The sequence below is a fragment of the Schistocerca gregaria genome, chromosome 7 (assembly GCF_023897955.1).
Source record: "Schistocerca gregaria isolate iqSchGreg1 chromosome 7, iqSchGreg1.2, whole genome shotgun sequence".
Classification (NCBI taxonomy): domain Eukaryota; kingdom Metazoa; phylum Arthropoda; class Insecta; order Orthoptera; family Acrididae; genus Schistocerca; species Schistocerca gregaria.
Genome location: NC_064926.1, coordinates 412,241,233 through 412,269,028, shown reverse-complemented (window position 1 = coordinate 412,269,028; position 27,796 = coordinate 412,241,233).

Below are 27,796 nucleotides of genomic sequence, written 5' to 3'. Positions count from 1 at the left end.
GAATAGTAGAGAGATAGTATGATTGTGGTTCGATGAACCCTCTGCCAAGCACTTAAATGTGAATTGCAGAGTAGTCATGTAGATGTAGATGTAGATGTCGAAGCTCACCAGTATGTAAGATTCCTTAAGCACAAGGTTGTTGATGCGTCCCAGGAAATCCACGGAGTTACCGATGTGATATATACACCTCCAAACGTAAGGGCTAAGCAGTTGTTCGAGGTGCTTGGCGAGAAGGTACGTTGGGGCACCAAAATTGCTCAAAATTGGACGTAACGCAATCGATTCCTTGTGCAGCTTCGGCAGTCCGTAAAGTCTAGGAGGAACAGTAGCCCTCGGGCGTAGCTTCTTGGCAATCTCGTCAGGGAAGCCGGAATCCTTGAGAAGCGCCAGAGTCTTTCTCTCGACCCTCTTGGTAGGATCGGTGTCAATCTTGCGGTAAGCGTTGTCACCAAGTAGGCCCCGAATCTTCTCAGCATAATCGTATAGGGATAGGATCACTGTTGCGTTGCCCTTGTCTGTAGGTAATATTACTATGTCTGGATCTTCTCTTAGCTCCCATGTGGCAGCCCTCTCCCTGTAGGAAATGCTCGGTTTCATCAGCTTTGTTTTGGTTAGAGCTCTGCAGGTTTCTCTACGAACTTCTTCAGCAACTGCAGGTGGAAGTCAAGCAGCTGTTTGTTCCACTATGCTAATGATGTCAGCAATGGGTACATCTTTAGGAGTCGGAGCGAAATTCAATCCTTTCTTAAGAACCGAAACACCGTCATCATCCAGTTCCTTGTCAGTGACACTGATGATGGTCCTTACGCTTCCATCTTTATATTATACGCCCATCTGTTTGAGGAAGAAAAATAAGTACTCCTTCGCCCAGTAGAAATGCGATTGCAAGTCTCTCGCAGCTCAACTAACAAGATGACTGCGCTTCCTGTTGAGCACTGGTTTCGTACGAAGCTAATGTACATGCTTCGCCAGAAATGAAAGCAACAGAAGTCGGAGCTACAGATGAAGGAGAGTTCAGAAAAAAATTAAAAATAGAATCAATGGTGCACGTTGGCACCTCATGTGTTATTTATGCTACAGCAAGTTCAGGGCAGCTGTTAGCACAGCGGAATAAATGCAGATCGGTAATCCGAGGGTCGTTGAGGCGGCTCCCAATGCAGAGACTTTTTGTTTACAGTTTTTGTGTTACAATGAGCATGAATTAAATTGTATTGTTTTGAATTACTCTGCAGAAGAACTGAAATAACTTCTAATATGTTGTATCTAGTGATCCACACAGATCATAAAAATGGATGTATGTATATATGGACACATGACACCTACGGTCGGGAAGGAATCCCTGTGATGGTAAGAACCACCGACCCTATCAAGGAGAAGTGGGAAGCAGTTTAGCCCACGACACTTGTATGCCCTTAAGAGTCATTTACTGTTTGATCATGAGAAAACTTAAAGGACTGCGACAGCGCTGAGACTAAATTTCAAATGGTTATGAAACTTTTTCGCGCTGACGAGTACCCCAAGATGATGAAAGAGAGAACTTGCTATATTTTCGATGTTCATGCAGTGAAACTGCTACTTTACACATGAGGTTTAAAATTAATACTTCTTCACTACCAACTGTACTCGGGACACAATTTGCAGACAGAATTCACATCATATACTACTGAATGTATGATTCCTTAGTTCAGGAAAAACGATGTCATAAACAATGAGATACATGAAATACAACAGCACAGCACAAGACATTTAAATTTATTACTCCGTCGCTACTAATCCCATTCTCAACAATTTTCGCAGACAGTGTCTCTGGTACCGAGCGCCGTGGGTTTCGAATCCACGCCAGACGTCATGGAACTCGATGAGTACTGTAGGTCTCTGCAGCAGTCGCGCCATACGCCGTGCCTGCGTGCGCTCCTGGCCCCGAATCTAATGTGAGAGCGCCACTGTGGAGCACGTGGTCCCAGCAGCCAATAGCGACATAGCCTGTCGTGTAATTAGGCGGCTGCCTCTCACTCAGCGAGGACACTCCCGACTCCGCCTCCTCAAGCTCCTTTCGGGCCGTACATGGGGTCTGGACCCCTCCACCATCCTCCACACCTATAAATCCCTCATCCGCCCTATCCTCTGCTACGCCCATCCGGCCTGGATCTCCGCCCCTCCCTACCTTTTATAAATCCCTTCAAATCCTTGAACGCCATGCTCTCCGCCTCGTTTATCGCATCCGTCTCCCCTCCCCCACGCGGATCCTGTACGATCTCATTCCTTTCCCCCACCTCTTCCTTTTCCTTGAAAGGATATGGATCCTGTACACATCCCACAACCTCGACCCTCCTCACCCGCTTGTCTCACCCATCCTCTCCCAACCCCGCCTGCTGCCATGCCTGTATTCCCACGTCCCACCCGGTCTCCATCTCTCCACCCTCCTTACCCTCTCCCAAGGTGGCTTCCGGCAGCTCCACCTCCCTGATGAAGTGTTCCTCCCCTCCATCTACTCCTCCTATCAACTTTAATCCTACCCGCCCCCACTTCCTGTGGCATCTCCACTTGGCACCCTCCCTCCCTTCTCTTTCCTTTTCCCCCATCCCCTTCCTCTACCCCTCTTCCCCCGTGCTCCCCCCTTCTCCCCTCCCCCTGTCTCCCTTGCCCATGGCATCTGCCCTCCCCTCTCCCTGTTCCCTTCCTCCACCCCCTCCCTTGGCAGGTCGCCGGACTCGCACACGCTCAGTGAACATTTGCGCGCCGGAGATCATCGCCATCAGTGTCTCGTGTGTGTGCCTTCGTTTTGTGTTTAGTGTTCTTTCGCCGTCACGCCCCCACTGTTCACTTGTGCCATCGCAGTCATCTGTGTTATGTGCGCTGTGTCAACAAGTGTTAGTGTTTTTTCTCATCCAGCGTGAACAGCTTCATGTTTACTATTTTTTGTATCTACATTTTTTGCCCGCCGTTTTTATTGTATTGTCTGTGCCACCTATTTGTCATGTTATTGTACCACTCAAGGCTGAAGAGCAGGGTAATGTGCTGCTGCCAGCCCGCCTTGTCGGAGTTGATGAAAATTAAAATAAAAAAAAAAACTCAGCGAGGCAGTCTGGTATTTGCGTTTAATCAGTTGATATCTCGCTTATAGACATCGTGTTTACCTTGAGTGTGCTTACTTCCCGTTTACGAGTGGACTTTGTTTTGATTTCGTGAGGTTGTTTCTTGTGACCTCGTTGCTTAATACTATGTTGTTGATCTTGGTGTCTTTCTCGGTTGTCCGTCGTCGTGCTTGTCCTTCTATTCCCGTTCCCTTGCCTTGTCTGTTCGGTCCCGACGGGTTTTCGTTAGCTGCAACCCCACGAACATTCCTTTCGTGGTTACAACAGTGTCCACATCTGCCGCTGAATGTGCCTAGAGGAGTATATTTTGTATGACGCATAATTGAGGATGTATAACGTTTAATACTGAGATGCGTGTAAGACTGCAGCATCGCGCATGACGCTTTAATTTATTTCTTCTTTACTACTAACTCTATTCGCAACACATTTCGCAGTCTGTAGGCATATATACCTCTGCAGGTACTTTGAAAATTATACCATTGCACAGCAGATAGCTCAGGAAATGCGACGCCATAAACAATGAACTGCATGAAAATGAATCTGCATGACCAAATTCGCAAGACATACGGATGAAATATGTGTACCAATATGCGTGAAATATGAGAAATATAAGTAAATATAATGGTCATGTGCTTATGTGACATGTACATATAGTACGCGTATTAGTTACACCCTGGGAATAAATTCTGCAAGGAGGAGAGCCACTAACCTCCTTTTGGGGTGAGTATGATAACAGAGAGAGAAGGGAGGACAATGACGTGGAAAGAAAGCGATGTGAAGGAGGATATAGACACAGATAAACGACGAGGATGGACAGAGATAGGCCGTGGCAAATGGACAGAGCGAGGGGAGGGGAGGAGGTGGAAAGAGGAATGAAAGACGAGAAGGTGGACTCAGAAAGGGGAAGAGATAGGCAGAGGGGCAGAGGAAGAGATAGTGGGAAAGAAGGATTAGGACAGAGAAAGTCAAGAGAAGGAGATGGACAAAGAGTGGAGAGAGAAGGAAATGGACACCGGAAAACATGAACATGGTGACAGCGCAGGAGATGGACAGAGAAATGAGGAGAAGAAGATTAACAAAGAGAAGTGGAGGGGCAGGTACAGTTAGAGGGGTGAGGAGGAGATCGACAGAGGGGGACAGAGCAGATGGACAGAAGTGGAAGGAGCGGTTTGACAGCGAGAAGAGAAAAGAGCGACAGAGAGAGAGGCAGGAAGAAATGGACTGAATGTCGGCGATAGAGTAGGTTAGCAGAGAGAGTAGGTGAAGATGGAGACAGAGGGAGGAGATGGGCTAATACATGTACGGAATAAGTACCTACCCGGAGAGTGCCAGGTACTCAGCTATTACTTCCATAAAGAATATCAAAAGAAAACGCAAATGAATATTTAGATTTTAAGACAAACGCCGAGGAAGGGATTGTAAGGCATAAACAATTACTTTGCAATGATATTAAATGCTTTTATTATTTTACAGCTGATGATTTTCAGGTTCTGGGGTGACATTCATTGTAAAAACCGGGGAAGAAGTAATTCTCCCAGCATTTTGCAGACATTATAGACGCCTCAATGTTACACTTACGTGGTTCTTTTGAATTGTGTAAGGATACACAAACTTGAGTTAGATTGATGAAACGTTCTCTCTTTGACGCTCTGTTTGCCAACAAAGCGCGCATTTTGCGAAATATTGGCCAGGATATCTGCTGATATACAATGAAATGTACTTCGATGCTGTCTTCTCGACATGTAATTTCTCGTCCTCGCTGTGTGAGATAACTGCGTTTTGAAACTTCATCTTTAGCTGAAGTTAGGAGCAGACATAACAGGATTCCACTAGCAGATTGTGTTTGGGCCGAGGGGGAAGGGGGGGGGAGCACTACAGCAAACCTTATTCATCTTTAAGAACATCGTTGCCATAAGTCAGATAACAGAATACATTCGCTCTCCTGCACGTAGGGCCTTATGAAATAAGTAAAAAAAAATTCTTGTATAAGTCTGTAATAAGTTTCCCAACTTTTGATAAAGTGTCAACGACATTCCTATGATATGCCTCATGCCCATCTACTGTTTTTGATATCCTTGCTTCAAAGTTTCCCACCCAACCGTCTTTTCTGAGCACCTCAAACATGTATCCGTGACGAGAATCCGAGGAGTTTGCAGGCAGGCTGCGCTGCGCTCGGCCTCTTTCGCCGCAAAACTACTGCTCTTGTGCCTAATAGTAAGGGAAAGCGATCCGTGGAGTATGGCTGCGGGCACGGAGCTCTGCGTGTTCGTCAGACAGGTAGCTGCCCTCTGTATTTTAAAAACTGAGTGAATAGATCAACGATTAATTGGTTGTCATGGAACGTCCGAAACTAAATAATGCAACTAACAACAACAAACAAATAGGATTTAAAAACCGAGTGCTAGCGTCCTTGATAGCAATCAAAACGTCCTCGGGCCCTCATACGGACCTCGCCACCGCTTAAATATTCAATGAAAATCATCAGCAAAAGGCGCCGAAGATTTCTCGCATAAGTAGTCATCTCCGGTTCAGGCAGCACCCTTGTCAGAGAGGATGGAGGAGCGGACAAAGGATCATAGTACTCTCTTGCCCTTGGTGTGGTAAACTACCCCTAAAGGTGGACGAATCAGCAATGATGAACGGCATGAGGATCCAGAAGCTACGGAAACAAATACGTCAAACATACATAATGAGTACCCAAAGCACTTTTGACCTGTAATTGTGAAAAGTGCCATGATTATCTCTCCATTAGCAGAAGATTCCGGACGAGTTGCCCGTTCGGATCCCCGGGAGGGGACTTCCAAGAGGAAGGTGACCATGAGAAAACGATTGAATAACCATTGAAAGGGTAGTGTTCTACGATTCGGATCGTGGAATTTCAGAAGTGTGAACGTGGTAGGGAAGCTAGAAAAACTGAAAACGAAAACGCAAAGGCCTAATCTAGATATAGTAGGGCTTAGTGAATTTAAATGGAAAGAAGACGCCAATCAGATGAGTACAGGGTAATATCAACAGCAACAACATATTGCATCATTTGAGTAGGATTCGTTACGAATATGAAGGCAGGATGGAGAGTGAGGTACAGTGAACAGTTCTGTAATGGGGTTGTTATCAGAACTGACAGCAAACCAACACCGACAACTATAGTTCAGAAATACATGCCGCATGACAAACCGAAGACGAAGGGATAGAGGAAGATTTGAAGATTTTGAACGGGTAACCGAGTGCGTAAAGGGAGATGAAAGTCAAATAGTCAATAGGGATTGGAATGTCGTTCTAGGGAAGGAATAGAATAAGAGATTACGGGAGAATATGGGCTTGGTAACAGGAATCAGACACTTGGAATATTTTGTGCAGCGATTAATTTCAGCTTGTAATAACAAATATTATATTCAAGAATCACAAGAGGAGAAAGTATACTTGGAAAAAGCTAGCATATACAGGAAGAGCTGAGTCAGATTTCATCACGATCAGGCACAGATTCCGAAATCAGATATTTGGTTCTAAGGCGTACCCTGGAACAGATATAGACACATATCACGATGCAGTAGTGATGAAGAGAAGGCTGAAGTTTAACAGAAGAGTCAGAAAGAATCAGTGCACAAAGAGTTGGGATACAGAGGCAATGAAGAGCTACGCTTGAAGTTTTTTGAGACTACAGATAATTCGATTAGAAACAGCTCAGCAGACATATCAGCTGTAGAAGAATGGGCATCTCTAAAGTGAACAACCACAGAAGTTGGAAAGAAAACCGTCGGTACAAAGAAATTACGAAGAAATTATGTGTAACAGAAGAAATACTTCAGTTGATCACTGAAAGAAGGGAGTACAAAAATCTGAAGCAGTTTCAGAACTAAAGAAATACAAGTAACTTTGAAATGAAATAAATAGGAAGTGCAGGGAAGTTGATGCAAAATGGCTGCATGAAAAACGAGAAGAAATCGATAACGAAAAGATTATCGGAAGGACTGATTCAGGATATAGAAAAATCAAAAGAACCATTGCTGAAACTAAAAGTACGGGTGGTAACGGTAGGAGTACACTGGGAATACCACTGTTACATGCAGACGAGAGCGCGAATAGGTGGAACAAATTTAATGGAGGCCTGTACGACGGGTAGGACTTGTCTGAAGGCGTGGTACAAGAATAATCAGGAGGTGAAACATTTAATTTAAAATTAATACAGGAAATAAGCACAAAAGTTATTCATATACACATAAAAGTATACAGTCAGCATCAGCTCTCCTTCTGTGGTTCTGCTGGGAAAAAAATCAATAAACTTGCTTATCTTACTAGCAGGTAGAGTATCCACTACTAGAATTAGAATTTAAAAGAGCTCTGGGAGACTTACAATGATATAAGGCAGAAGGGATAGATAACATGCCATCAGAGTTTCTAAAATCATTGTGAGACGTAGGAACATATCGACTATTTACGTTGGTTAGTAGAATGTATGAGTCCGGCTGTGTACCATTTGACTTTCAGAAACCATCATCCACACAGTTCCGAAGGATGCACGAGCCGAGAAGTGCGAGAATTGTTGCACAATCAGCATAACAGCTCGTGCATCAAAGTTGCTGTTACGAGTAATATACAGAAGAATAGAATAATGAATTGAGGCTGTGTTAGATGACGAGCAGTTAGGGTTTAGGAAGTAAAGGCACTAGAGATAATTCTGATGCTGCGCTTGATAATGAAAGCAAGACTAAAGAAATATCGTGATATTTTGTAAGGTTTGTCGGCCTGTAAAACACGTTCGACAATGTAAACTAGTACAAAGTTTTCAAAGTTCTGGGAAAAATCTGGGTAAGCTGTAAGGAAATACGGGCAACATACAATGTGCACAATAACCAAAAGGGAGTAAGAAGAGTGGAATACGAAGAAGGAAGATCTCAGATAAAAAGGGTTTAAGGCAGGAATGCAATCTTTCGCCCCTACTGTTCACTCTATACGGCAATGAAGGAGTGACGGAACTTAAAGAAAGGTTCAAGAATGGAATTAAAATTCAAGGCGAAAGATTATCAACGATTTGATTCGCAGATGATATTGCTATTATTAGTGAAAGTAAAGAAAAATTACAGGACCTGTTGAATGGAATGAACAGTCTAATGAGTACAGAATATGGACTGAAAGCAAATCGAAGAAAGATGAATCTAATGAGAAGTAGCAGAAATGAGAACCCATTCAGGATTGGTAGTCGCGGAGTACACGAAGTTAAGCATTTCTGCTCCCTAGACAGCAAAATAACCCATGGCAGAGGGAGCAAGGAGAAAATAAGAAGTAGGCTAGCACTGGCAAAAAGAGCATTGCTGGCCAAGAGATATCTACTGGTCTGAAAGATAGTCCTTGATTTGAGGAAAAAAATTCAGAGAAAGAACGTTTGCAGAACAGCATTGTATGGTAGTGCAACGGGCGCTGTGGGGAGACTGGACAAGAAAGGAATCGAAGTATTTGATATGTGGTGCTACAGAAAATGTTGAAAATTAGACGGGTTAAGTATTTGAGGGAATGAGAGAAGGGGTGGTTTCGTTTGGGTCCTTTATGGTACCCTCTGTGAACTTCTCCTGTCGATTCTGAGTGACAGACTGTTTGGAATGATGTCCTCGGTGTCTCATAACAAAACCGCTTGATTTAAGTGCTGGGCGGAGCAGCTCCAATAACCTTTGCAAAAGCGTCCAAAGAAATGTGGGCAAGATGGGTTGTGAAGGCACTCCACCACGTGAAACGTCCACAGTGGCACTCGGTAGAATTGTTGTTAGGATTGTTGCCAGTGTGACATCCTTAACCCACCTTACACGTCACATGAACTTCTGAGCTTTTTTTTGCATGTGGCGTAATCTTGCGTCGTCGCAGGGCGCTAGGATTTTGCAACATAACAGGGAAAAGATGTACACACCTTTGAGCCAAATTAAAAAAAAATTAAACTTTTCAGTGAGTGGAAATTACAGGGTTTCAGAAATGTGATGCTTTAACTCTCTTGTGCAGCGTGCTTGCTCAGGTGTGCACAAAATCAGCATAGTAATTGTGAGAGAAATTAATCACACCACACATAAAATGTTATATTCACACCCAAGGTAATCTTTGTTCTAATCGCATGACGGTAAGTGGTCAGAAATTGGGGGATGAGAGAGCAGGACAGGTTTGTGGAGAGGCGCCTGGATAGTTATCGATACTGAAGGGTTGGGCGAGGGTTGGGTGGGGGGGGGGGGGGGAGAGGTGGGGGTTCCAGAAGCAAAGAGTGCTGGGTCAGTGGCGAGCTGGCTGAGTGCTGGACGGAGTTTGACGACAGTCGACCTGAGCGGCCGGGCGCTCCACACACAGCAGACGCCGGCGGCTGTCACCCACCCCACCGCAGCTCACTTCGCACTGTGCGCCTCTCACCCCCCTCCAGCCTCTTCCACACCAGTCTCGGCTCGGCCTTCTTCTCGGAAACCTTTCAATTCCCGCCCCATCCCGCTGCAGCCGCATCCTCGGCTGAGGAGCGAGGGGGGAATGTCCTGCGGCGGAGAGGGCCGGCGCGGAATTGTTCGCAGATGCCGCGCTGAAATATCCCGCCCTGTCCTCTAGACGGGCGTCTTCGCCCCTGCGACGCTCCCGGCTCTGTGCAGCACCTGTCGTCCCTGGCCGTACCTTCCAAACATTCCGCGCTTCAGGCAGGGCTGCACTGGGTAGCGCACGTCTGGACAAAGTAGCGGCAGTTAACAGGGAATTTGCTCAAACTATGGTAAGGGATATGTAGAAATTGGTTGATGGTCAGGTTGGAGAACAGAACGACAGCAGTAGTGAAATAGTCCCGATACGAGGACAATAATTTATTCAGAATGGTGGCTAAATTTTCCCCACTCCCTATAGTATCACAGCCCCCTGCGCTACCGGGGATGGTGGCCGAGCGGTTCTAGGAGCTGCAGTCTGGAACCACGTAACCGCTACCGTCGCAGGTTCGAATCCTGCCTCGGGCGTGGACGTGTGTGATGTACTTAGGTTAGTTAGGTTTAAGTACTTCTAAGTTCTAGGGGATTGATGATCTGAGAAGTTATGTCCCATAGTGCTGAGAGCCATTTGAACCCTTTTGAATCCCCTACGCCCCCCTGGAAATGGCGGGAAATTTTGGTTGAGAAGACGTCAGTTGGGCTGGCTCCACTAACCAAACTTCCAGTCCCTCTTTGACCGCTTCCCATGACGCCAACTCTGGAAATGATGGTAAAAGGTCAATTAGGCCAAAATAATTCATCGGAACTGGGGGGCAAACGATAATACTCTTCTGGAGAGGAAGGCAATGTATTTTATTTACTTATTTGTTTATTTAAAGCTCAACTGGGCTATCTCCAGTAACCTAACTCTGAAACGTGTGTGTCTGCATCGACATGCAGGAACTGACTGAGCTGGTTTCCAATACATCCAAGAGGGAGCGATGTTGACCTCGCCGCTCCTCTTCCACTCCCCGAACTCGTCGTCACACTTCCTCTACTCCTCCACTTATATGGAAGCTTCAGTCTCTGCTGAACGCTTGGATAGGACGACGTAGTTCTTTTCGATGCGTACAATGGAGGGGATGTTATTGGCGTCGGAGAAGGAAGAGTTTAACGGTTATATCACGAAGTCGAAACCTGTGTCATGGCTTTCTGCATGTGGGGTGGAAGCCCAAGGTAATGGTGGTGCGTAAGAAGAATACGGTCTAAGCACAAATGGGAAAATCAGAACTAACACATATATAAATATTACTGACATATTTCTAAACAAACAACAGCGCTTCAAGAAAGGACACTCACTCACTCACTCAAACACACTCACACACGCGCGCGCGCGCGGCGCACATGCACACGCACACATACACGCAGCAGATCGGATGTCAGAAAAATTCCCCTAGAATTAGAAACTCTGTCCTATAGCCGAGGAAGATGGCAGAAATTTTCCAAGAATTTTCGATGTCCTACATTTGCTTTAGATGCTCTATAGCAACAATCGAGAGTGCGAGACAACATCCCACCTGTCTGAACGAGAGGAGGCTGGTCTGCGAGGTGGACTTGTCTCTGAACACTCGAACAAAGAAGACATCACGTGAGTCTCTGACCTCACAGAACTGTCCGTAATGCATTCTTCTGCCCCTGTTGTGTTATAACCAGTCTGGGAGACTCACATGCCCCCCCCCCCCCCCCCCCCCCACACACACACACACAGACGATGTCTTTTAACACTCTGATGTCATGGAACTTCCTGTGAATGGAGCAGCCTGATTGGTTCTTACAGAATTTACCAGGAAATATGTTGTTGCTGGTATGGTATCGCTGTCCGCCGCAATTACAAGATTTCAGCTGAAAACTATTTTTCTACAGATTGACAAAAAGCCATACAGCAGCCATACTGTACTAACAGTTAAAACTTGCAAAATTGTTCAACAGAAAATGAAACATGGGTAATATTGGGAAAGGCAGTTATTCCACTAAACTTCTCTGCTACAGTAAATGCGTGGGCTTCCGCAGCCAGAGTCAGCGGACCTTAACTTTTTTCTAAGTATCGTACCGCAACATAATGTATAAAACTACTGCTGCTGAAGAAAAGCCAACGTTTCGGCCACGGCTGCAGCGGCTTTCTTCTGGGTCTGCTGGTGCGTTCTGGCTATGCAGTGTCCCTTTTATTTTGTTGTTACTGTTCACTGCGCATGCCATTACGTCATAATTTTAAAAATACAGTTCGTTTCATTCGTTACTTAAGGAAGAAGGAGAGGGAAAACTATTTTAATAGATTATGCGATGGAGGCAAAATGTAACCTCTGTTGTCTATTGGCTCTTGCGTTATGTTCCATGATTGGTGGTCACCGTCGAATGGGAAATTGGCTCCTGTTTACCAACTGCTGAACGTCGGCCTCGCGGCGGCAGTTACTCGCCCGTTGTGCTCGGGCCTCGTGTTGACAGTGCGATCTGTTGGGCTGTGAATGCTGGCAGCCAAGATGGGGCAAGCCTGAGTCCATCCTCTCTATTTACGTTTTTAGGGTGTGTAAGGATTCCGATGACCTCTCTGATTTTGCGTTGCGCCGCAACCGGCTCCTTGGCCACCACACAGGCCAGAGAATGCTGTGAGGTGGCGTCAGCCAATAGCTCGCTCACCAGGACCGACCCACGACAGGAGTGGCCTCTACAAGGAGAGAATATAAGCGCCGCTCCTGCCAGCCCCGGCCAACAGTTGAAGACGACACTAGCACACACTGACTGAAATTACGCCTTAGAAGAGAGTCACCAGAAGAGCCGTCATTGGTGATCCATATCCATTACTGGCATGAACATTGTATATAGCAAAAGACATTGATTATTTGCATGTCGCCTATCGCTTGCGACACCATTCTAAACGAAACTTAAGTATTGTCAATCTACTTTATTGTAAAAAAGTCATCAATGTGATTTGCTTTAATTGTTGCATAGCTGTCCGAGAAAGCAGCATCCTTTAGGCACCCTGTAAGAGACGAGTGGGCAGGACTCCACAGTTCCATTCGATTGATTCCCGACTCTTCGATAAGGGTATTCACGAGGCGAAGGCATAGGAATTTTCATGACGAACACATCGTCCAACTGTTCATTGCGCCGCTGGACAAGAGGTTAGTTTCTCTCTGCATTCAACAAATTATCCTTGACAGCGATCAGAGGTGTCGAACATCTGTAAATGGTACGGTCCCATTGCCCTGCTAACCCCTGAGTTCTCATGCCAGAAGCGTGTAGAGGCACCGCCTCCACTGTCAACCAAGAGCATCGTTTAGCGACAGAAAAGCGCTGAGACCACTGGACCAGGTTAGAATCCAGGTTTCCGCTTGTCACGCGGTGTTGTTGAGACTTTCGTACTGTTATTTGTAATGGATGCTGAGATACCAGGATCGGTGGAAACACTATGCATCGACACAACGCTTCCAGTTGCCAGAAAAATTCCAGCTCCTAGTTTTGTAACTTTCTCTTTCAAGATATAATTTATTGATAAGGGTGATCAGCCGGTGATATTCACCGCGGGTAGCCTCAGCGAAGCAGATTTTCAGTGGTTTGTGGCTCACAGTGACGGCTGAATGCCAGCCAGAATAATGTTGCTGCGGTGTAAACGAGCGGGCACTCTACAGTGATCACAACGCTTCCTTGCGTAAAGTGACAACCGAGGTGCGGCCTGGACTGTAATTGACGTGTCGAGGCATCTTGACGTCTTGACGGATTGAGCATTGAGCAAAAGTTTCATGGCTGGACACACAGAGATGAATGCACAGAGAAGAATACACAGAGAATGTAGGTTCACTTCTATCTCCAATACGCAAGTCGCTCTACTTTGCTGTTTACTGTCATCAAAACAGATTTTAGAAAGACTCCACGTCGTTCGAGTCCTATTACCAAGGAAAAGACTCTGACACTACCGGAAATCGAACTGCGTCATCCAGACAGAAGCCAGACACGCTGACCATTGAGTTATGGAGGCGAATATTGAGACAATGATTTACAAAAAATAACAGCGTAAACCATAAAGGTAGTACAATAATTTTTTGTTGTTTATGATGAAAACTTTGCAGTATCTATAACAGGCAATCGTAAAATTCTGTTATAGAGTGTTGTTGCAGTGTATATGGGACTCCGATGAAAGCATATAAGCACCGACATGTAGGGAATGGATTAGTGTGGGATTCGTGTCTTTCCGACGTATGTGCCCTTAATGCGGAAACATGAATTATGGAAATGTTATTACCAATTGCGTCCAGAAGGGACGAATGTGCTGTTATTCTTTTGTTGGCTGCCGAAAGATAATGAGCGGTATACATCGATCGGAGAATGAAGAATGTGTGTGGAGCAGCATATATGTCGATAACCAATGCTGTGGAACAGTGTTCGAAGTTCCGTGTTTGTCGCTATTCGACACAAGACGCACATCCACATACCGCAGATATTGTAACGCTGAAGTTACACTAACTCAAGTGCGAGGCACTAGGGCATCCGCCTTAAAGCCCTGATCTCCCAAAGTGTCTCCAGTGCCTTAAAAAAGGCCTTCAAAGGTCGACGATTTATGTCGGACGATAATGTGTAGCAGGCAGTTCCGGACTTCTTCACGCAGCAGGACACGATGATTCACCAGACGGGTATCTTCAATCTGTTGCATGGGTCGAATGATTACCAAATTGCTCACGGCGATTTTGCGTGATAGGCATACAAACTTGACGGTTGTCTCTTATTCGTACACTGCCTGACAAAGTAGTGAATAACCGAGAAACCACAGTCAACGTAACTTCATGCAAGGACTCTTCATCGGTAGTAATGTAAGTGAGTAGAGTTGCGATTCTCTGTGCCATGTTCAAGAATCACCATAAAGCATTAATGTTTTTGATGTTGTGTTGCTGCCAGGTTTCGTTGGATCTACAAAGAGTGTTAACAGTGAGAGATATTGAACTATCAGTGTGATGAAATGGAGACGCGGTGTCCTCGAGTGAGACAACTTTACCAGCACCTAGTATACTTTGAGACTGATCTCGTTCTGCAAGGCTCCTCGAATCATGCAATCTCCAGAATTGCGGAGTATTCGTATGTGATTGTGGTCCGATGTGGACGGCATGTGAATGGGCAGGCATCCTCATCGTTGAAGTTCCCGTCCACCTCTTCAGACGACATCAAAAGAGTGTGATGTGTAGTGATTGAGGTTGTTGCACTGCATTCCCCTGAGATGCAAAATCAAAGTGCCCGTGATCGGGAAATACACTGAAGCTCTCTATGTGAATTTACTCTTAAAATGTAATAGAACAAGTCACACAATGGATAACGTGTTAGTCAGCCGCTGTGGCCGAGCGGTTCTAGGTGCTTAACTCCGGAATCGCTTTGTTGCTACCGTCACTAGTTCGAATACTCGGACATGGCTGTGTGTGATGTCCTTAGGTTAGTAGGGTTTATGTAGTTCTAAGTCTAGAGGACTGATGACCTCAGATGTTAAGTACTATAGTGCTTAGAGCCATTTGAACCCATTTTGATAACGTGTAACTAAGCCTGAATGTGATAGGAGAAGCCCATTCCTTAAAAGTTAGCAGTCACGTATGAAATACACAGGTCTGCATCCACACTACAGCACATTATAGTCAAGGGAGGCATATAATTAATAAACAAAAATGCACGCTTATTTAAGACGCTATTTATTTCTCATAACAACCATTCAAGTAGGAACTCCTTCAACAATATAGCAATGAATGTAAAGGTAGGAACAGATGTGTTTCATTCCGATCTTGGTCCAAATTTAGGATCGCGTAATGAATATTGCCAATGGTCAAATGAAGAGCATATCGGAAAGTGCTAGTGAAAAGTGGACACGGAAAAGCAAACACCATTCATAGATGCAAAATGTATCCTGCTAATCTAACAATTGATTGCGGCCATAAATTACCGAAACGCCTAATTCTGCAAAGTTAACAAAAGCATCGCTCTCTGAATTATTCTGCAGAAATTAATTGGGTACCAAATATCACCAAATAAACGTCCGGTGCTGGGCTGCATGTCGGCCAGCTGTGAGCGGAAGTTAATTGTGTACTAGCTCCATCTTCGATGTGTGCAACAAGTGAGGATGCCAGCAAGACTGTCGTTCATGGAGAAAGGAGACAGAGTGTTCTTTCTAAAATTAAACTTCTCTCTCGAGTTTTCGGGATCTGGTGGTAATGATTCCTAATGCCATTCGATCTCTAGTTAGTATCTGCAAAGATTGCGTTCATCGCCCCAATGAAATTTCAAAATTTCGACAGAGTTCCAGAAAGAGTGAGACTTTTCTTTTTGTGGACGGGAGCGCGGACAGGAGGTAACCATCATTCCTCAAGTAAGGCCAAGTAGGCATCGCACCTCAGCACGAGCACTTTCTAGCCACGTGGTGCGTTACCTTGCATCACATTAACAGGGCCAGCCCTGAGTCGGGGGAAATGCGAGAGTGGGGTCTGTATTTTCCCGAAAGACCACTTAAAGATACACGTTTGTGGGGTGGCGAAGGTCGAGTGCTTGCATCCCTCTGCTGTCTCTCCCTCGGCTATGCTGCTGTGCCGAATAAACCGAAGAGAACAGCTAAATCAACTGCTACCTTGCTCATAGGCAACATGAAGAATTATGCATGCATTTTTCAAACAGTAATACTAATTATGAATAGAACATTCACTTACCGATTCGTTGTACTAATAGACCGGGGGTGGGAGGGATGTTATTATTACAGCACAGAAACATGAATAATAATTAAGCCACCTTACTGGAGGATCACCGCATTCGCCAACAAGCACATTGAAGCCACATTTGTGCCTGCCATTCAAGAACATGAAATGAAAACCCTATTCTCTTTCATCCCGCTCTATTAACTAGAAACGAGCAACAGCCTGACTATTGAATTATAATCCTATGCGAAAATTGCTGTTAATTCCACAGCTCAGACGACTGTATTTATAAGGGTGCTATGGCTGGGAGCACGGACTTCTGATGAATGGGGTAGCATTTCGTTCAGGAATGAGTCATTGTTCTGCACTACCGCGAGTATGTTGGCTACCTAGGGATACATCATGTTCTTGCAATGGTGTGAGAAGCCTTTGGGAACGAGTTTACGTCACAGCTGGTAGTGACTAATGGACCTCTAACAGCGTGATGGTACGGCATGAAATCTTCCGTACTGTATTGTGATACCACTTTCCAGTAAAACACTGCTTGTCTGCTCTTGGTACTATCAGTATAACCAATGTGCATGGCAATGAGGAACTATGATGAATGTAAGATCGCCTGATCCTCCTGATGGAACTTGTTTGGAACCAGCTTGGACGCGCAATCCGTCTCAATGGCAGTATCCGAGATATGAAGGACCCGTTACAAAAGTTATGAATCAGCTTTCTTGTGTTGAAATAACTGTTACCCGACAATTGTGTGTTTCTACAGTAATTACTTTGTATTGAGACGGCAGTCCGATTTGGGAGCCAGCTGTACCGTAACACATAAGAGAAAATCGTTACAAATTATAGTTACTTATCATTTACATTCTAGACGTTTGTCTCAGGGCAGTGATTGAAGGAGGCGCCCATTTTTGAATAGGTACGGTTTCTGAAATTATGCTTAAGGAATATCCGGTCAAAGGCAGACTATTAAGCAAAAAAAAAAAAAAATGGGAACAGCCAGAAGTCACATACAATTTTACCTTCTTACCCGTTTCGCTCATCAGCCGCGAACAACTTCACAAATTTAGTAGCTAACGGCCTCACATTAAATGCATACACTTTGCACATAGACGGTGACAAACTGTTAACTGCACATGGCACGCTAGCTCTTTTGCTTGTCTTCCCGTTGGTTAAAAATACTCAAACCCTTAACACAAAGCCGTGACAACGACCAATGATCTATAAACGACATGCAAGATAATCTCAAATGTTTCAAGTATAGCTTTCTTGCACAGTGAGCAATTAACACTTTCCTAATACGACACTTGCCAACAAACCACCATACTTCTGGTTGCTAGGTGCGCACCCTACGACAAATTGCCAGAGCGGATCCATTTTTGCGGCATTGGTCGTGACAACTTGACATTGTACGAAGTGATTCGGGCTGTTAATATCTTTTCATGGCCTACAATTGTAAAAAAAGATGTAAGTCCTAACGTACACCTGAAGAGAGACTTTCTACCACTTCCTATTGTTCATGCCATTTAATATACACTAATAACAAATCTGGAAACCTATCTTGCTCTCTGTCTGTTAGAACGCGCTTTGTAAGAAGTAGTGGTTGAATTTTCATGAGGCTACGGCAAGTAATTTGAATATAATTTGTGGCACTATATAGGCTTTATTTAATCAAAACTGAATCGTGATGAAAAATATACAGTCATTTAAAATTTTACTAAAACGGTTTAGTCCGTGTGTTTGAACTCCATAATCTCCAAAACTAAGAGTTGAATTTTCTTGTGGTTGTCACAGTTAACTTGATTATAGGTTTGGACACTCTACACACTTTATTTCATCGAATTCGGATTACGAAAAAAATATATCGTGATTAACAGTTTTATCGAAATCTGTCGTATCTGTTTGTTACTTTGTTTCAACACACCCATCTCCAGAACTACTAGATGAATTTTCAAGGAGTGTCTACACGTTACTTTAGCGTAGCTTGGGGAACAGTAGCTATAGGCTTTATTTCATCGAAATCGGATGACGGAAAAAAGATTCGGTAATTTAGAGTTAAATCGGTACTAGTCCATACTAATATTTCAGATGCGAAAGTAAGTCTTTTACGTTTCACTATCAAATCACAGAACTGATTTCGATCAAATTTAGGATAAAGATAGCTTGAACCATTACGATGAACATAGGCTACTTTCGAAAGTATATGCGGCCGCTGTGGCCGAGTGGTTCTAGGCGCCTCAACCGGGAATCGCGCTGCTGCTTCTGTCGCAGGTTCGAATCCTATCTCGGGCATTGTGTGTGACCCTTAGGTTAGTTAGGTTTAAGTAGTTCTACGTCTAGGGGACTGATGACCTCAGATGTTAAGTCCCATAGTGCTTAGAGCCATTTGGACCATTTTCAGAAAGTATATAGTACAAGATACGCATTAGTTTGGAGAATATCACACGAATTAGGAAAATATGATCTTCCTCATATTATTGAAAATGTTTTTATTGGTTGGTAAGTGCTGCATGATGTGATTCAGAGAAAGGAAAACAATACTTATATAAACATAAATGTGATTAGTACATACTTCCAAACTGCTTATGGTGTTACATACACGTTGTGCAAAGTGTAGGTACTTCAGTTAGAAGGACGCTCCTGCTCCTTCCCTTCTGTATTGACTGCTTGGCAGCGGTGCAGCGCATGCCGACGCATCATGTGTAGGATCAGCTGTGAAGAGGAGCGGAGGTTGGGGCACATGTCAGGAGCTAACTTTACCCGAACAGGCAGACACGTGAGGGCAGCTGAAGAAAGTACAGCAGGTTACTCACTCACAATCACTAATCACAAAAAACTACTGATACGGAAGTACAGCAGCCGGTAAAGATTAGTTAATAAATAATACTCAAGTTATAGTTTTTTGCTCTCTAGATACACCCGAGCGAGCAGTAAGGTCATAGGAAACCGACACGTGTTATCATGCTACCGTGGTCACAAGCACTGATCAGTACATCCATTGGATAACAGCTGCCCGTTATAAAGGGTGTTAGGGATGTAGGTACATATTTTTTTATCATTGGTACCTTAATACCCGATTACGTGCCCACTTAAGTGCGTTAGTTTCTTTCTCTATGTCCAGTATCATTTATAAAACACATCACACAATGTACCACCTTGATCGGTAGGAACTGCATCGCCAATTGGATTAGGCCTGTCAGTATTAGACAAACCATTTTGCATCTATACTCCACGTTTCAGTAACTGTCATGCTGCTCAGGGGAAATAAACATTTGCTATTACAGACTGTCCGTCTTGAGCCGACTGCAATCTAATTAGAAAGAATTACTCCAGATGCGTTTCGCATTTACTTACAAAGCATCTTCTGTGGTTATTCTGTAAATTGGATACAACGTTTGTACATTTTTCGATTGTTTCAGATTAAAAACAGCTCTTTCTTTATAAAGTAGGTCTGCAAGCTACTTATCGGGATTCTTTACATAATCTGCTTCTTGCTAGCAGTGGTTGGTGTCAACAGTCTTCATTTCATCTCTCCACTAGGCTGTGTTTAGCATTTTGAAGTATTTCCTGCATATTTACAATTAACCTTCTTAACTGCTTCTGTTTCTGCAGTGCCACAGTGCTTATGCCTATTCGTTTGTTTTCGTTCACTTTGTGTTGCCAATCTATGAAACGGTTTTGTGTGTGTGTGTTTGTGGGAGAGAGAGAGAGAGAGAGAGAGAGAGAGAGAGAGAGAGAGAATAGTCTTGTATGCAGGTAAATACATGAGAGGGGTTGTTTGGTTATTGGATTTTAGGACAGAATCTTGGAGGATTGGTAGTGGTAAATGGTGCCGATGGTTATATCTGTAATTTTAATTTCATATTAACTGATCAGTCAGTTGAAAGAGAGTGTGGTTTGCTTAGTTGTTCCTTTTCTGTTATGGTTTTTTAGCTGTAGCAGTTTTCCTGTAAGGTGAGGTGTTTTTTGTTGTTGTTTATCCTTACGATTTGCATGTCTGTGTCTAGTTGTAATTTTGTGTTGGTGTTAGTGTAAGTGTTCTGCAAAAGTTGAGTGATTGGTCCTGTACTTCAGTACCCTTACATTTTCTTTGTACTAAGTGTAAAATGTTCCCCTGGTTTGACCTATGTATCTTTCATCACACGTATTGTGTCTCAGTTGATATATTCCTGATTTCTGATACAGATATTGTGTTTCAGTTGTTATATTTCTGATTTCTGATGTAGATCAGCTTTTCCTATTCTTTATGGGAAGTATTTCTGAATTGATTTGATGGTTCAGTGTACTATTTTTATGCCTTGTTTCTTTCTGTTAGCGTGTTTGTGATTGTAAGTCATTGTGTACCATCTTTTACTTTCTGTGTTCTTTCACACTCTGTGTTGTTTCTATTCTTGTATTTTGTGTATTTCTTTGTATGCGATTTTGTCCTTGTGTTGATGACAGCTGGGTGTTTGCTCTATTTTCTTGATTTTCTTGTTCAGCTTTGTTACTAAGTTTCCTTTGCATCCATTGTGGCCTCTTTTCTATTATAGTATTCATTTCATTTTTATAATTGTCTGTATCTCAGGCTACCTTGATACTTTGTAGAGTTTTCTATTCTATGCTCAGTGTCTTTCAGAGCGTTTCTCAGCTTCGTTTTTAATCTGTTTGTTGGCTCTGATTTTAATTTCATAATTTAGTTTTTGTGATGATCTCTTATTTCTTAGTGATATATTGCTCTTTACCGATGAGAACCACGGTGTTTCCTCTATTCGCCTTTGTGATGATGGTGGTGTGCTCCTGCAGTTTCTTCCTAAGCTTTGTCAGTTTTATAGAATATATACTGTTTCAGTTTCCTCTGTTTTCTTTAATCTATGTTATTTTGTTCATAATTTCATAGCTGACTATCTCTCTCGTCAGACCAATGTTTACCTCCCTTGTTTCGTTCGTGTTTTCCTGAGTGAGAATACTTTCTGATTCAACTATGAGGTTTTTTAAGTATTTTTGGTCTACCTGTGTGCTGACGTTGTGTTTCATACATATTTCGAGCGGTTTTATTTCTTCTGTATGCAAAACAGTATCAGAGAGGTTGACCAGTCTGGGACAGAAGTGCTGTTTTCCGTTAGGCTGGGTGTAATTTGCGACTATGATTTGTTTATCTTTTAAATTTGCGCTCTTAATTTTTTGAGATTTTTTTAATTTTTTCTATCACACTGTATGTTAAATTTTCAACCTTGCCAAAAAATGGGCGAAAACAGCGGTATTAATCAGAGCAATCGTAAGATTAGAATGTGTTTTATGTAGTTCCCAATTTAGGCTCTGGTTTTTGGCAGAAAGAGACTTCATTTCGTTGTTTAGTTATACTTTCTGAGTAATTTTTTCGTTTTCTCTGCACTGGAAAAACTGTTTATAACATGTATATTAATACATTTAGGTGTAATGTTTAATCTGCACGTATTGTTACACTTGATATGTTGGAGAGTTTTATGCAGGTTGAGATGTATCCTTCTAAACTTCATGTAGAGGCCACTTAGAAATACTTGTCTAGGCATCCGTAATACGTTCCTTTGCGTTAGTTGTTGATGATAAATCTAAAATTACAGCTCGTATATTTCTTAGTCTACAAGTAAAGCAAACACTGTTCAGTACACTGTAATGTCATCACGTAAGGTGTCAGGCAAATCCACTTCCATGAAAATCCTGACATGATAAGCAAATCCAGTAGCATGTCACATACCTCAGAATAAATCGTGACATTAAATTAACCAAAGTAATACGAGTAACGAGTGAGGAAATGGAATACCACAGACAAGTACAAAAATGCCTAAATGCAGGTCATACCTTCCCACCGTGAGACATACGCAGTTCCGAGGGGAGAAACGAGAACAGAAGCCGAGGGCAGAACCGTGTTAAGGTAGAAGTCCCTACGATATGGGACGGACTGGACACCCACGTCGCCAGCTAAGCACCAGGACCACCCCCATCCATGTTAAAAGGTAGAGTCCTCTAGAAGAATAGTATAGGTCTTACGATAACACTAAAAGGGCCACACCAGCTGCCAGTTTTAGCGTGAGACTTTTTCGCATCTCTGTTACGTTGCAAACTTTAAAAACATTGCCCCACCACGAAAAGTATAACATTCCTCATTGGATAGACATAATTTTTGTAGGCAGAACTTGAGGTTAACATTGAGACCCTGATTGGTCAGATGAAAACACTGCCAGATAGTTCTTTTTTTAACCAACTTCGGTAAATTGTAGTAAGGAGAAGTTAGGCGAGAGTTGTTTCGGAGACAGCGAGGTGAGCGGAGCTGTGCCGACCAACGACCCCTGACACTGTCTAACCAACGACTAGGTAATGAACGCACGTGATGCCGCATAACTGCGGAAGTCTCATCTGTTACATCCCCTTTTTGCGTAATACTAGTGTCGCTTGTCAATTAAAGCTCATGGTGTTCACATTTGCCACTTGAAGTAAAAATCTGAAATGCGATGATTTTTCTGTTATATAGTTATTGAGAAGCCACATCAGCCACTGTAATTTACGACAGGATAAGTAAATAATTAAAGATAATTTAGGGTCACTGTAGACCATTTTGATAGTTTTCTCTTTTGTGAAACTTAATTTAAACCTAGATTATAGATGTGATATGGCATAGGTCATCCTTCGATCCATTGTAGAACTTGAAAACCCATTCAGGGAATATTCGTTCACATTTATGTTGAACACAGTTGGTTTTTATCATCCTGTATTAAAACATTTCCTTTTATCAATAGTGCAATTCATAAAAAATGTTTTGTGAGTAGAATAAAATTTCCAATGGTAAACTTAACTGCTTTTTCGACGTTATTTTACCAGCTGACCAAAAATAGGAAAGCCTTGAACCCACTAAATTTAGTTAGGATTAAGATTCTTTTACAGGGAGTGCAGTGGAGCGGACGAAGAAATCATTAAGTATTTGGTTATATCATCGCTAGCCTCACTGAACTCTTCTGAACTCTACATGTCATGTGTGGTCTGGCGTCTTCTTACCAGGAACAGGTCCCAGGTTCCAACTAGTCAATTCCCTAAAAAACACGCTCAGAGCGTCGTTGCGCGAAAGTGGTAGGAAGCCACGACATAGAACAACAGACATCACGCAGAATGATAGAATCAATGAAGGAAACTGCACTTATACCCGAATACCCTGTTATAACTCGTAAGATTCTTTGTGTGACAGAAAGGTAACCTTGGCAACAAAAGCCATAAAGGTGAGAATGTGCAATCATTGTGTAAAGAAATTCGAGTTTCACGTGGGGATGCGTTTCGTGTCGTAGCTCCACTGGCACTTTAAGGCCCCAAAGCGCAGCTCACCACCAAATGTGAGAACAAATGCGTCCCAAAATCCTGCGGAATATGTCGTATCGTTCTTTTACTACGACGTCCTGTAAACAACCTTTGCAGCTATATTCGTCCCGCGGGGACCGTTTGCGCTAATAATTTCCAGGAGCGTCGCAGATTTAGCGTTCCGGCCGCCTCCGGCAGCCGCATCTCGTGGGCGGGGCGGGCCGCGCCTCCGGAACGTCATTAGCCCGGCGGCGCCGTGCGTCAGTCGGATTTATGGCGCACTCGGGGACCGCAGGTGCGACCCGGAGGAACTCGTCCCACGCGGCGGCGGCGGCGGCTGCGGCGGCGACGACTCGGAACGTCGCGGCGGGTGCACTGCCGCCCCTGCCTCGGCGAGCCCGCACTGCACTGCGGCACGGGCAGCGGACCCCGCGCCTTAGCACCACCGTCGCCACAAGCACTGACAGGCACTAATGTTCGGCAAAGCTTCTCACGTGCAGAGTCAGTAAATACTGTTGACATCACGGTCCCAGACCGAAAAATGATTTGATGTAGTATGAAACTGCAGTGCTTGTCTTGTTCTGACCTACAATGCAATATTCCTTCGGACATGCATTCGTGTCCGAAGAAACAGTCACTGCAGCGCCTACTGGTGCTACGAAATATATGAAATTTATTCGCAGTCGCCAATATAGACTACCATTAGTTGAACAATGGAATCACCAGCTGCGACATAGTCGCGAATACAAATAGTGATCCTGGTACTGCTAAATGTTCTTTTATTCCAGTCTTTGATGACAATATAAATTACTTCGACGATGACCGGCTTCAGTCATTAATCACCAACTTCAGATATTTTGTGCAGTAAGCCAATTACAAAATGACTCTCCTATTTTACACCATATAATAGTTCTTCTACTTGACGATGCTTTGCTTAATGTATTTATATGTTCTGACGATGCCATTACGGCTTTATGACATTAGGTCATGGTGTAGAACAGATCTGAAGATTATCATTACTGGCTGAAACCAGTCACCGTGGAAGGACTTTATATTTTGATCAAAGACTGGAATAAGAAAACATTTGTACGATGGAATGACGACAGTGAAAATCTGTGCCGTACCAGTATATGAGATGAGCGGCAAAACCTATTTTTTCATCATTATCATCATTATATTATACAGCTGGTTGTACTCTACATTCTCAGTTTCACCCTACTCTACGTATGTGGTCTAATAGCTGAGTACCCAGGGTCGCACAGTTATATATTTACTGCAATATTCTATTACACCATCTTCTCATCCTGCCCCGCCCCCCCCCCCTCTCTCTCCCATCTCCTCTTGCCTGCTCCCCTCTATACTCTTAGTCCATCTGCTTCGTCTTATTCCTGTGTCAATCTCCTCATCCTCTCACTCTCTGACCATTTGCTCCTTCAACTTCCATCCATCTCCTCCTTTCCCCTTTGTCCATGTGCCCCTTCCACCTCTCTCCATCTGGTCCTTCCCTCTCAGTCCATCTGCTCCTGTTCTCAGTTCCATCTCCTCCTTCACTTTCTCACTCTCCTGCCCACCCTCCCCTCCCCCCTAATTATGTCTGTCTACTCCTCAACCTTTGTCTCACCGCCTCATCCTCTCCTATTCTTCCCCTTGTCCCCCCACCTCTCTACTCATCTCTTCCTCTCTATTCTTCTCCTTCTGTTTCCTTTCTCTGTTAATATCATACTCTCCCCTCTCTGTCTGTATCCTCTACTTCCCTTTATTTGTACCTTCCTTCTCCATACTCTTTCTGCCCATCACCTCCTTGTCCCTTTCTCAACCCATCTCTTTCTTCGCCAGTCTATGTCCATCCTTTTCCCATTCCTTCCGTTCTTCCTCTTGGACCATTTCTCCTTCGCGCTCTGCCTTCAGAAATCCTTCCCACCCCCACCCCCCCCACTCCTATCTGTGCCCATCGTCTCCTTCTGCATGTTACCATACCCACCCAAAAAAGAGGCGGGCGATTTTTAACTCACTGTATTTCATGCTAGATCGCAAGTAATTCAGTATCAAATATGTTTGAAAACGTTCATGGTGTTTAGGAAGAGGCTTGTATCTCAGCCTTCCCACATACGCATTTGTCAAACATATTGGAAACTTGATACTTGATATTTTAGCATATTTCACCCATTTCACTTGTATCTCTTGTGAATTCCGCACTGAAGTTTCTTTATCTCAAAGTTTATGACTTCGTATCTCCCCAACTGTGTGTAGTCCAATGATATAATTGTGCAGGTACATCCGGTCTTACATATAGCTTCTGTCTGCACAGTGTGTTGCGAACAGAGTCAGATTGGTTGGTTGATGAGGGCGTAGAGGATCAACCAGAGACGTCATCGGCCCTATCGGATTGCGGAAGGATGGGAAGGTAGGCAGCTGTGCTCTTTCAAAGGAACCATCCCAGCATTGGCCTGAAGCGATTTAGAGAAACAACGGAAAACCTAAATCAGCGTTGCCGGGCGCGGGGTTGAATCGTCGTCCTCCCGATTGCGAGTCCAGTGTGCTAACCACTGCACCACCGTGTTCGATGTGAATGGAGTTAATAGCAAACAAGTAATAAACCTGCATGATGCGACAGTTTTTTACGCATCTCCGTGTTTATGACGCCACATTTTCCGAACTAATTATCGAATGATGATATACTTTTGCAGTGGCGTACGTGAATACTGTTAGCAAAATGTGTAGCAGATACAGGTAGAAGCTAAGAAGAAATACGTTAAAAAGGCCTGCTCCACGCATCTGTTTTACTGCTTGAATATCGAAAACACCGTAAGTAATAATCTGTTTTCCTTTATTATTTTACAAGAAAAAGGCTCGTAATGGCTTGACAATATGTGTGAGGTTTGTTGTAAACTGCTAAGAACTCACATATTCTGCCTGAGTAAAATCGTCGGCACTCTGATTTGTCGCCCCAACCCCTGCCCCTATGTTAGGTAGGTCTTTCCTACTTCCACAGCGATTATTCTTTCTGGGCAGTGCGGCTTGTCCTTGCGGAGGTTCGAGTGCTCCGTCGGGCATGGGTGGGTGTGTTTGTCCTCAGTCAAGTAGTGTGTAAGCTTAGGTACTGATGACCTTAGCAGTTAAGACCCATAAGATTTCACACACATTTGAACTTTCTGGGCAGTAAACGAAGTTTGTATCAAGTCTGGCTGAAAACGGTCCATATCTACTGCACCCCACACCCTCATTAACCTACGTACCGTACTCAATACTTGGTCTTCTTCTCCTTAGCTTTATCCTACGCTTCCCTCTATTAACGAACTACTGTATTTCTTAATGCCTGAAGATGTGGCCTTACAACAAACCTTTTCTTTTAGTCAGTCTCCTCCACAAATTTCCTTTTATTCCAAATCGTTTCTATACCTCTTGATTATTTATGCCAACGGTCTTGCCTTGACGAATACACTGGTTCTCGTCAGATCGTCGATCGTGGACAGAATTAGAATGGGTAACTGCTCGGGTATGCCAAGTGCTGCTGGCTGCTTTCCCTTACCTTTTAATGCAAAGGGGAGTAAGTGAGGTGTGATGACCTACACAGTTCATGGTCAACAGATTTTGCACCAATAGTAACGTAACGTGTATCCACAAGACATGTGGCCTGTAGTTGAAGAAGTGTCATGATGATCTCTCCATTGGCAAAAGATTCCGGAATAGTCCCCAATTCGGATCTCCGTGAGGGCACTGCCAAGGGGGAGGTTACCATGAGAAAAAGATTGAATAATCAGCGAAAGGATAATGCTCTACGAGTCTAGGCATGGAATGTCAGAAGCTTGAACGTGGTAGAAAAACTAGAAAATCTGAAAAGGGAAATGCAAAGGCTCAATCTAGATATAGTAGGGGTCAGTGAAGTGAAGTGGAAGAAAGACAAGGAATTCTGGTCAGATGAGTATCGGGTAATATCAACAGCAGCAGAAAATGGTATAATGGGTGTAGGAATCGTTATGAATAGGAAGGTAGGGCAGAGGGTCTGTTACTGAGAACAGTTCAGTAACCGTGTTGTTCTAATCAGAATCTAAACCAGACCAACACCGACAACGATAGTTCAGGTATACATGCCGACGTCGCAAGCTGAAGATGAACAGATAGAGAAAGTGTATGAGGATATTGAAAGGGTAATGCAGTATGTAAAGGGGGACGAAAATCTAATAGTCGTGGGTGACTAGAATGCAGTTGTAGGGGAAGGAGTAGAAGAAAAGGTTACAGGAGAATATGGGCTTGGGACAAGGAATGAAAG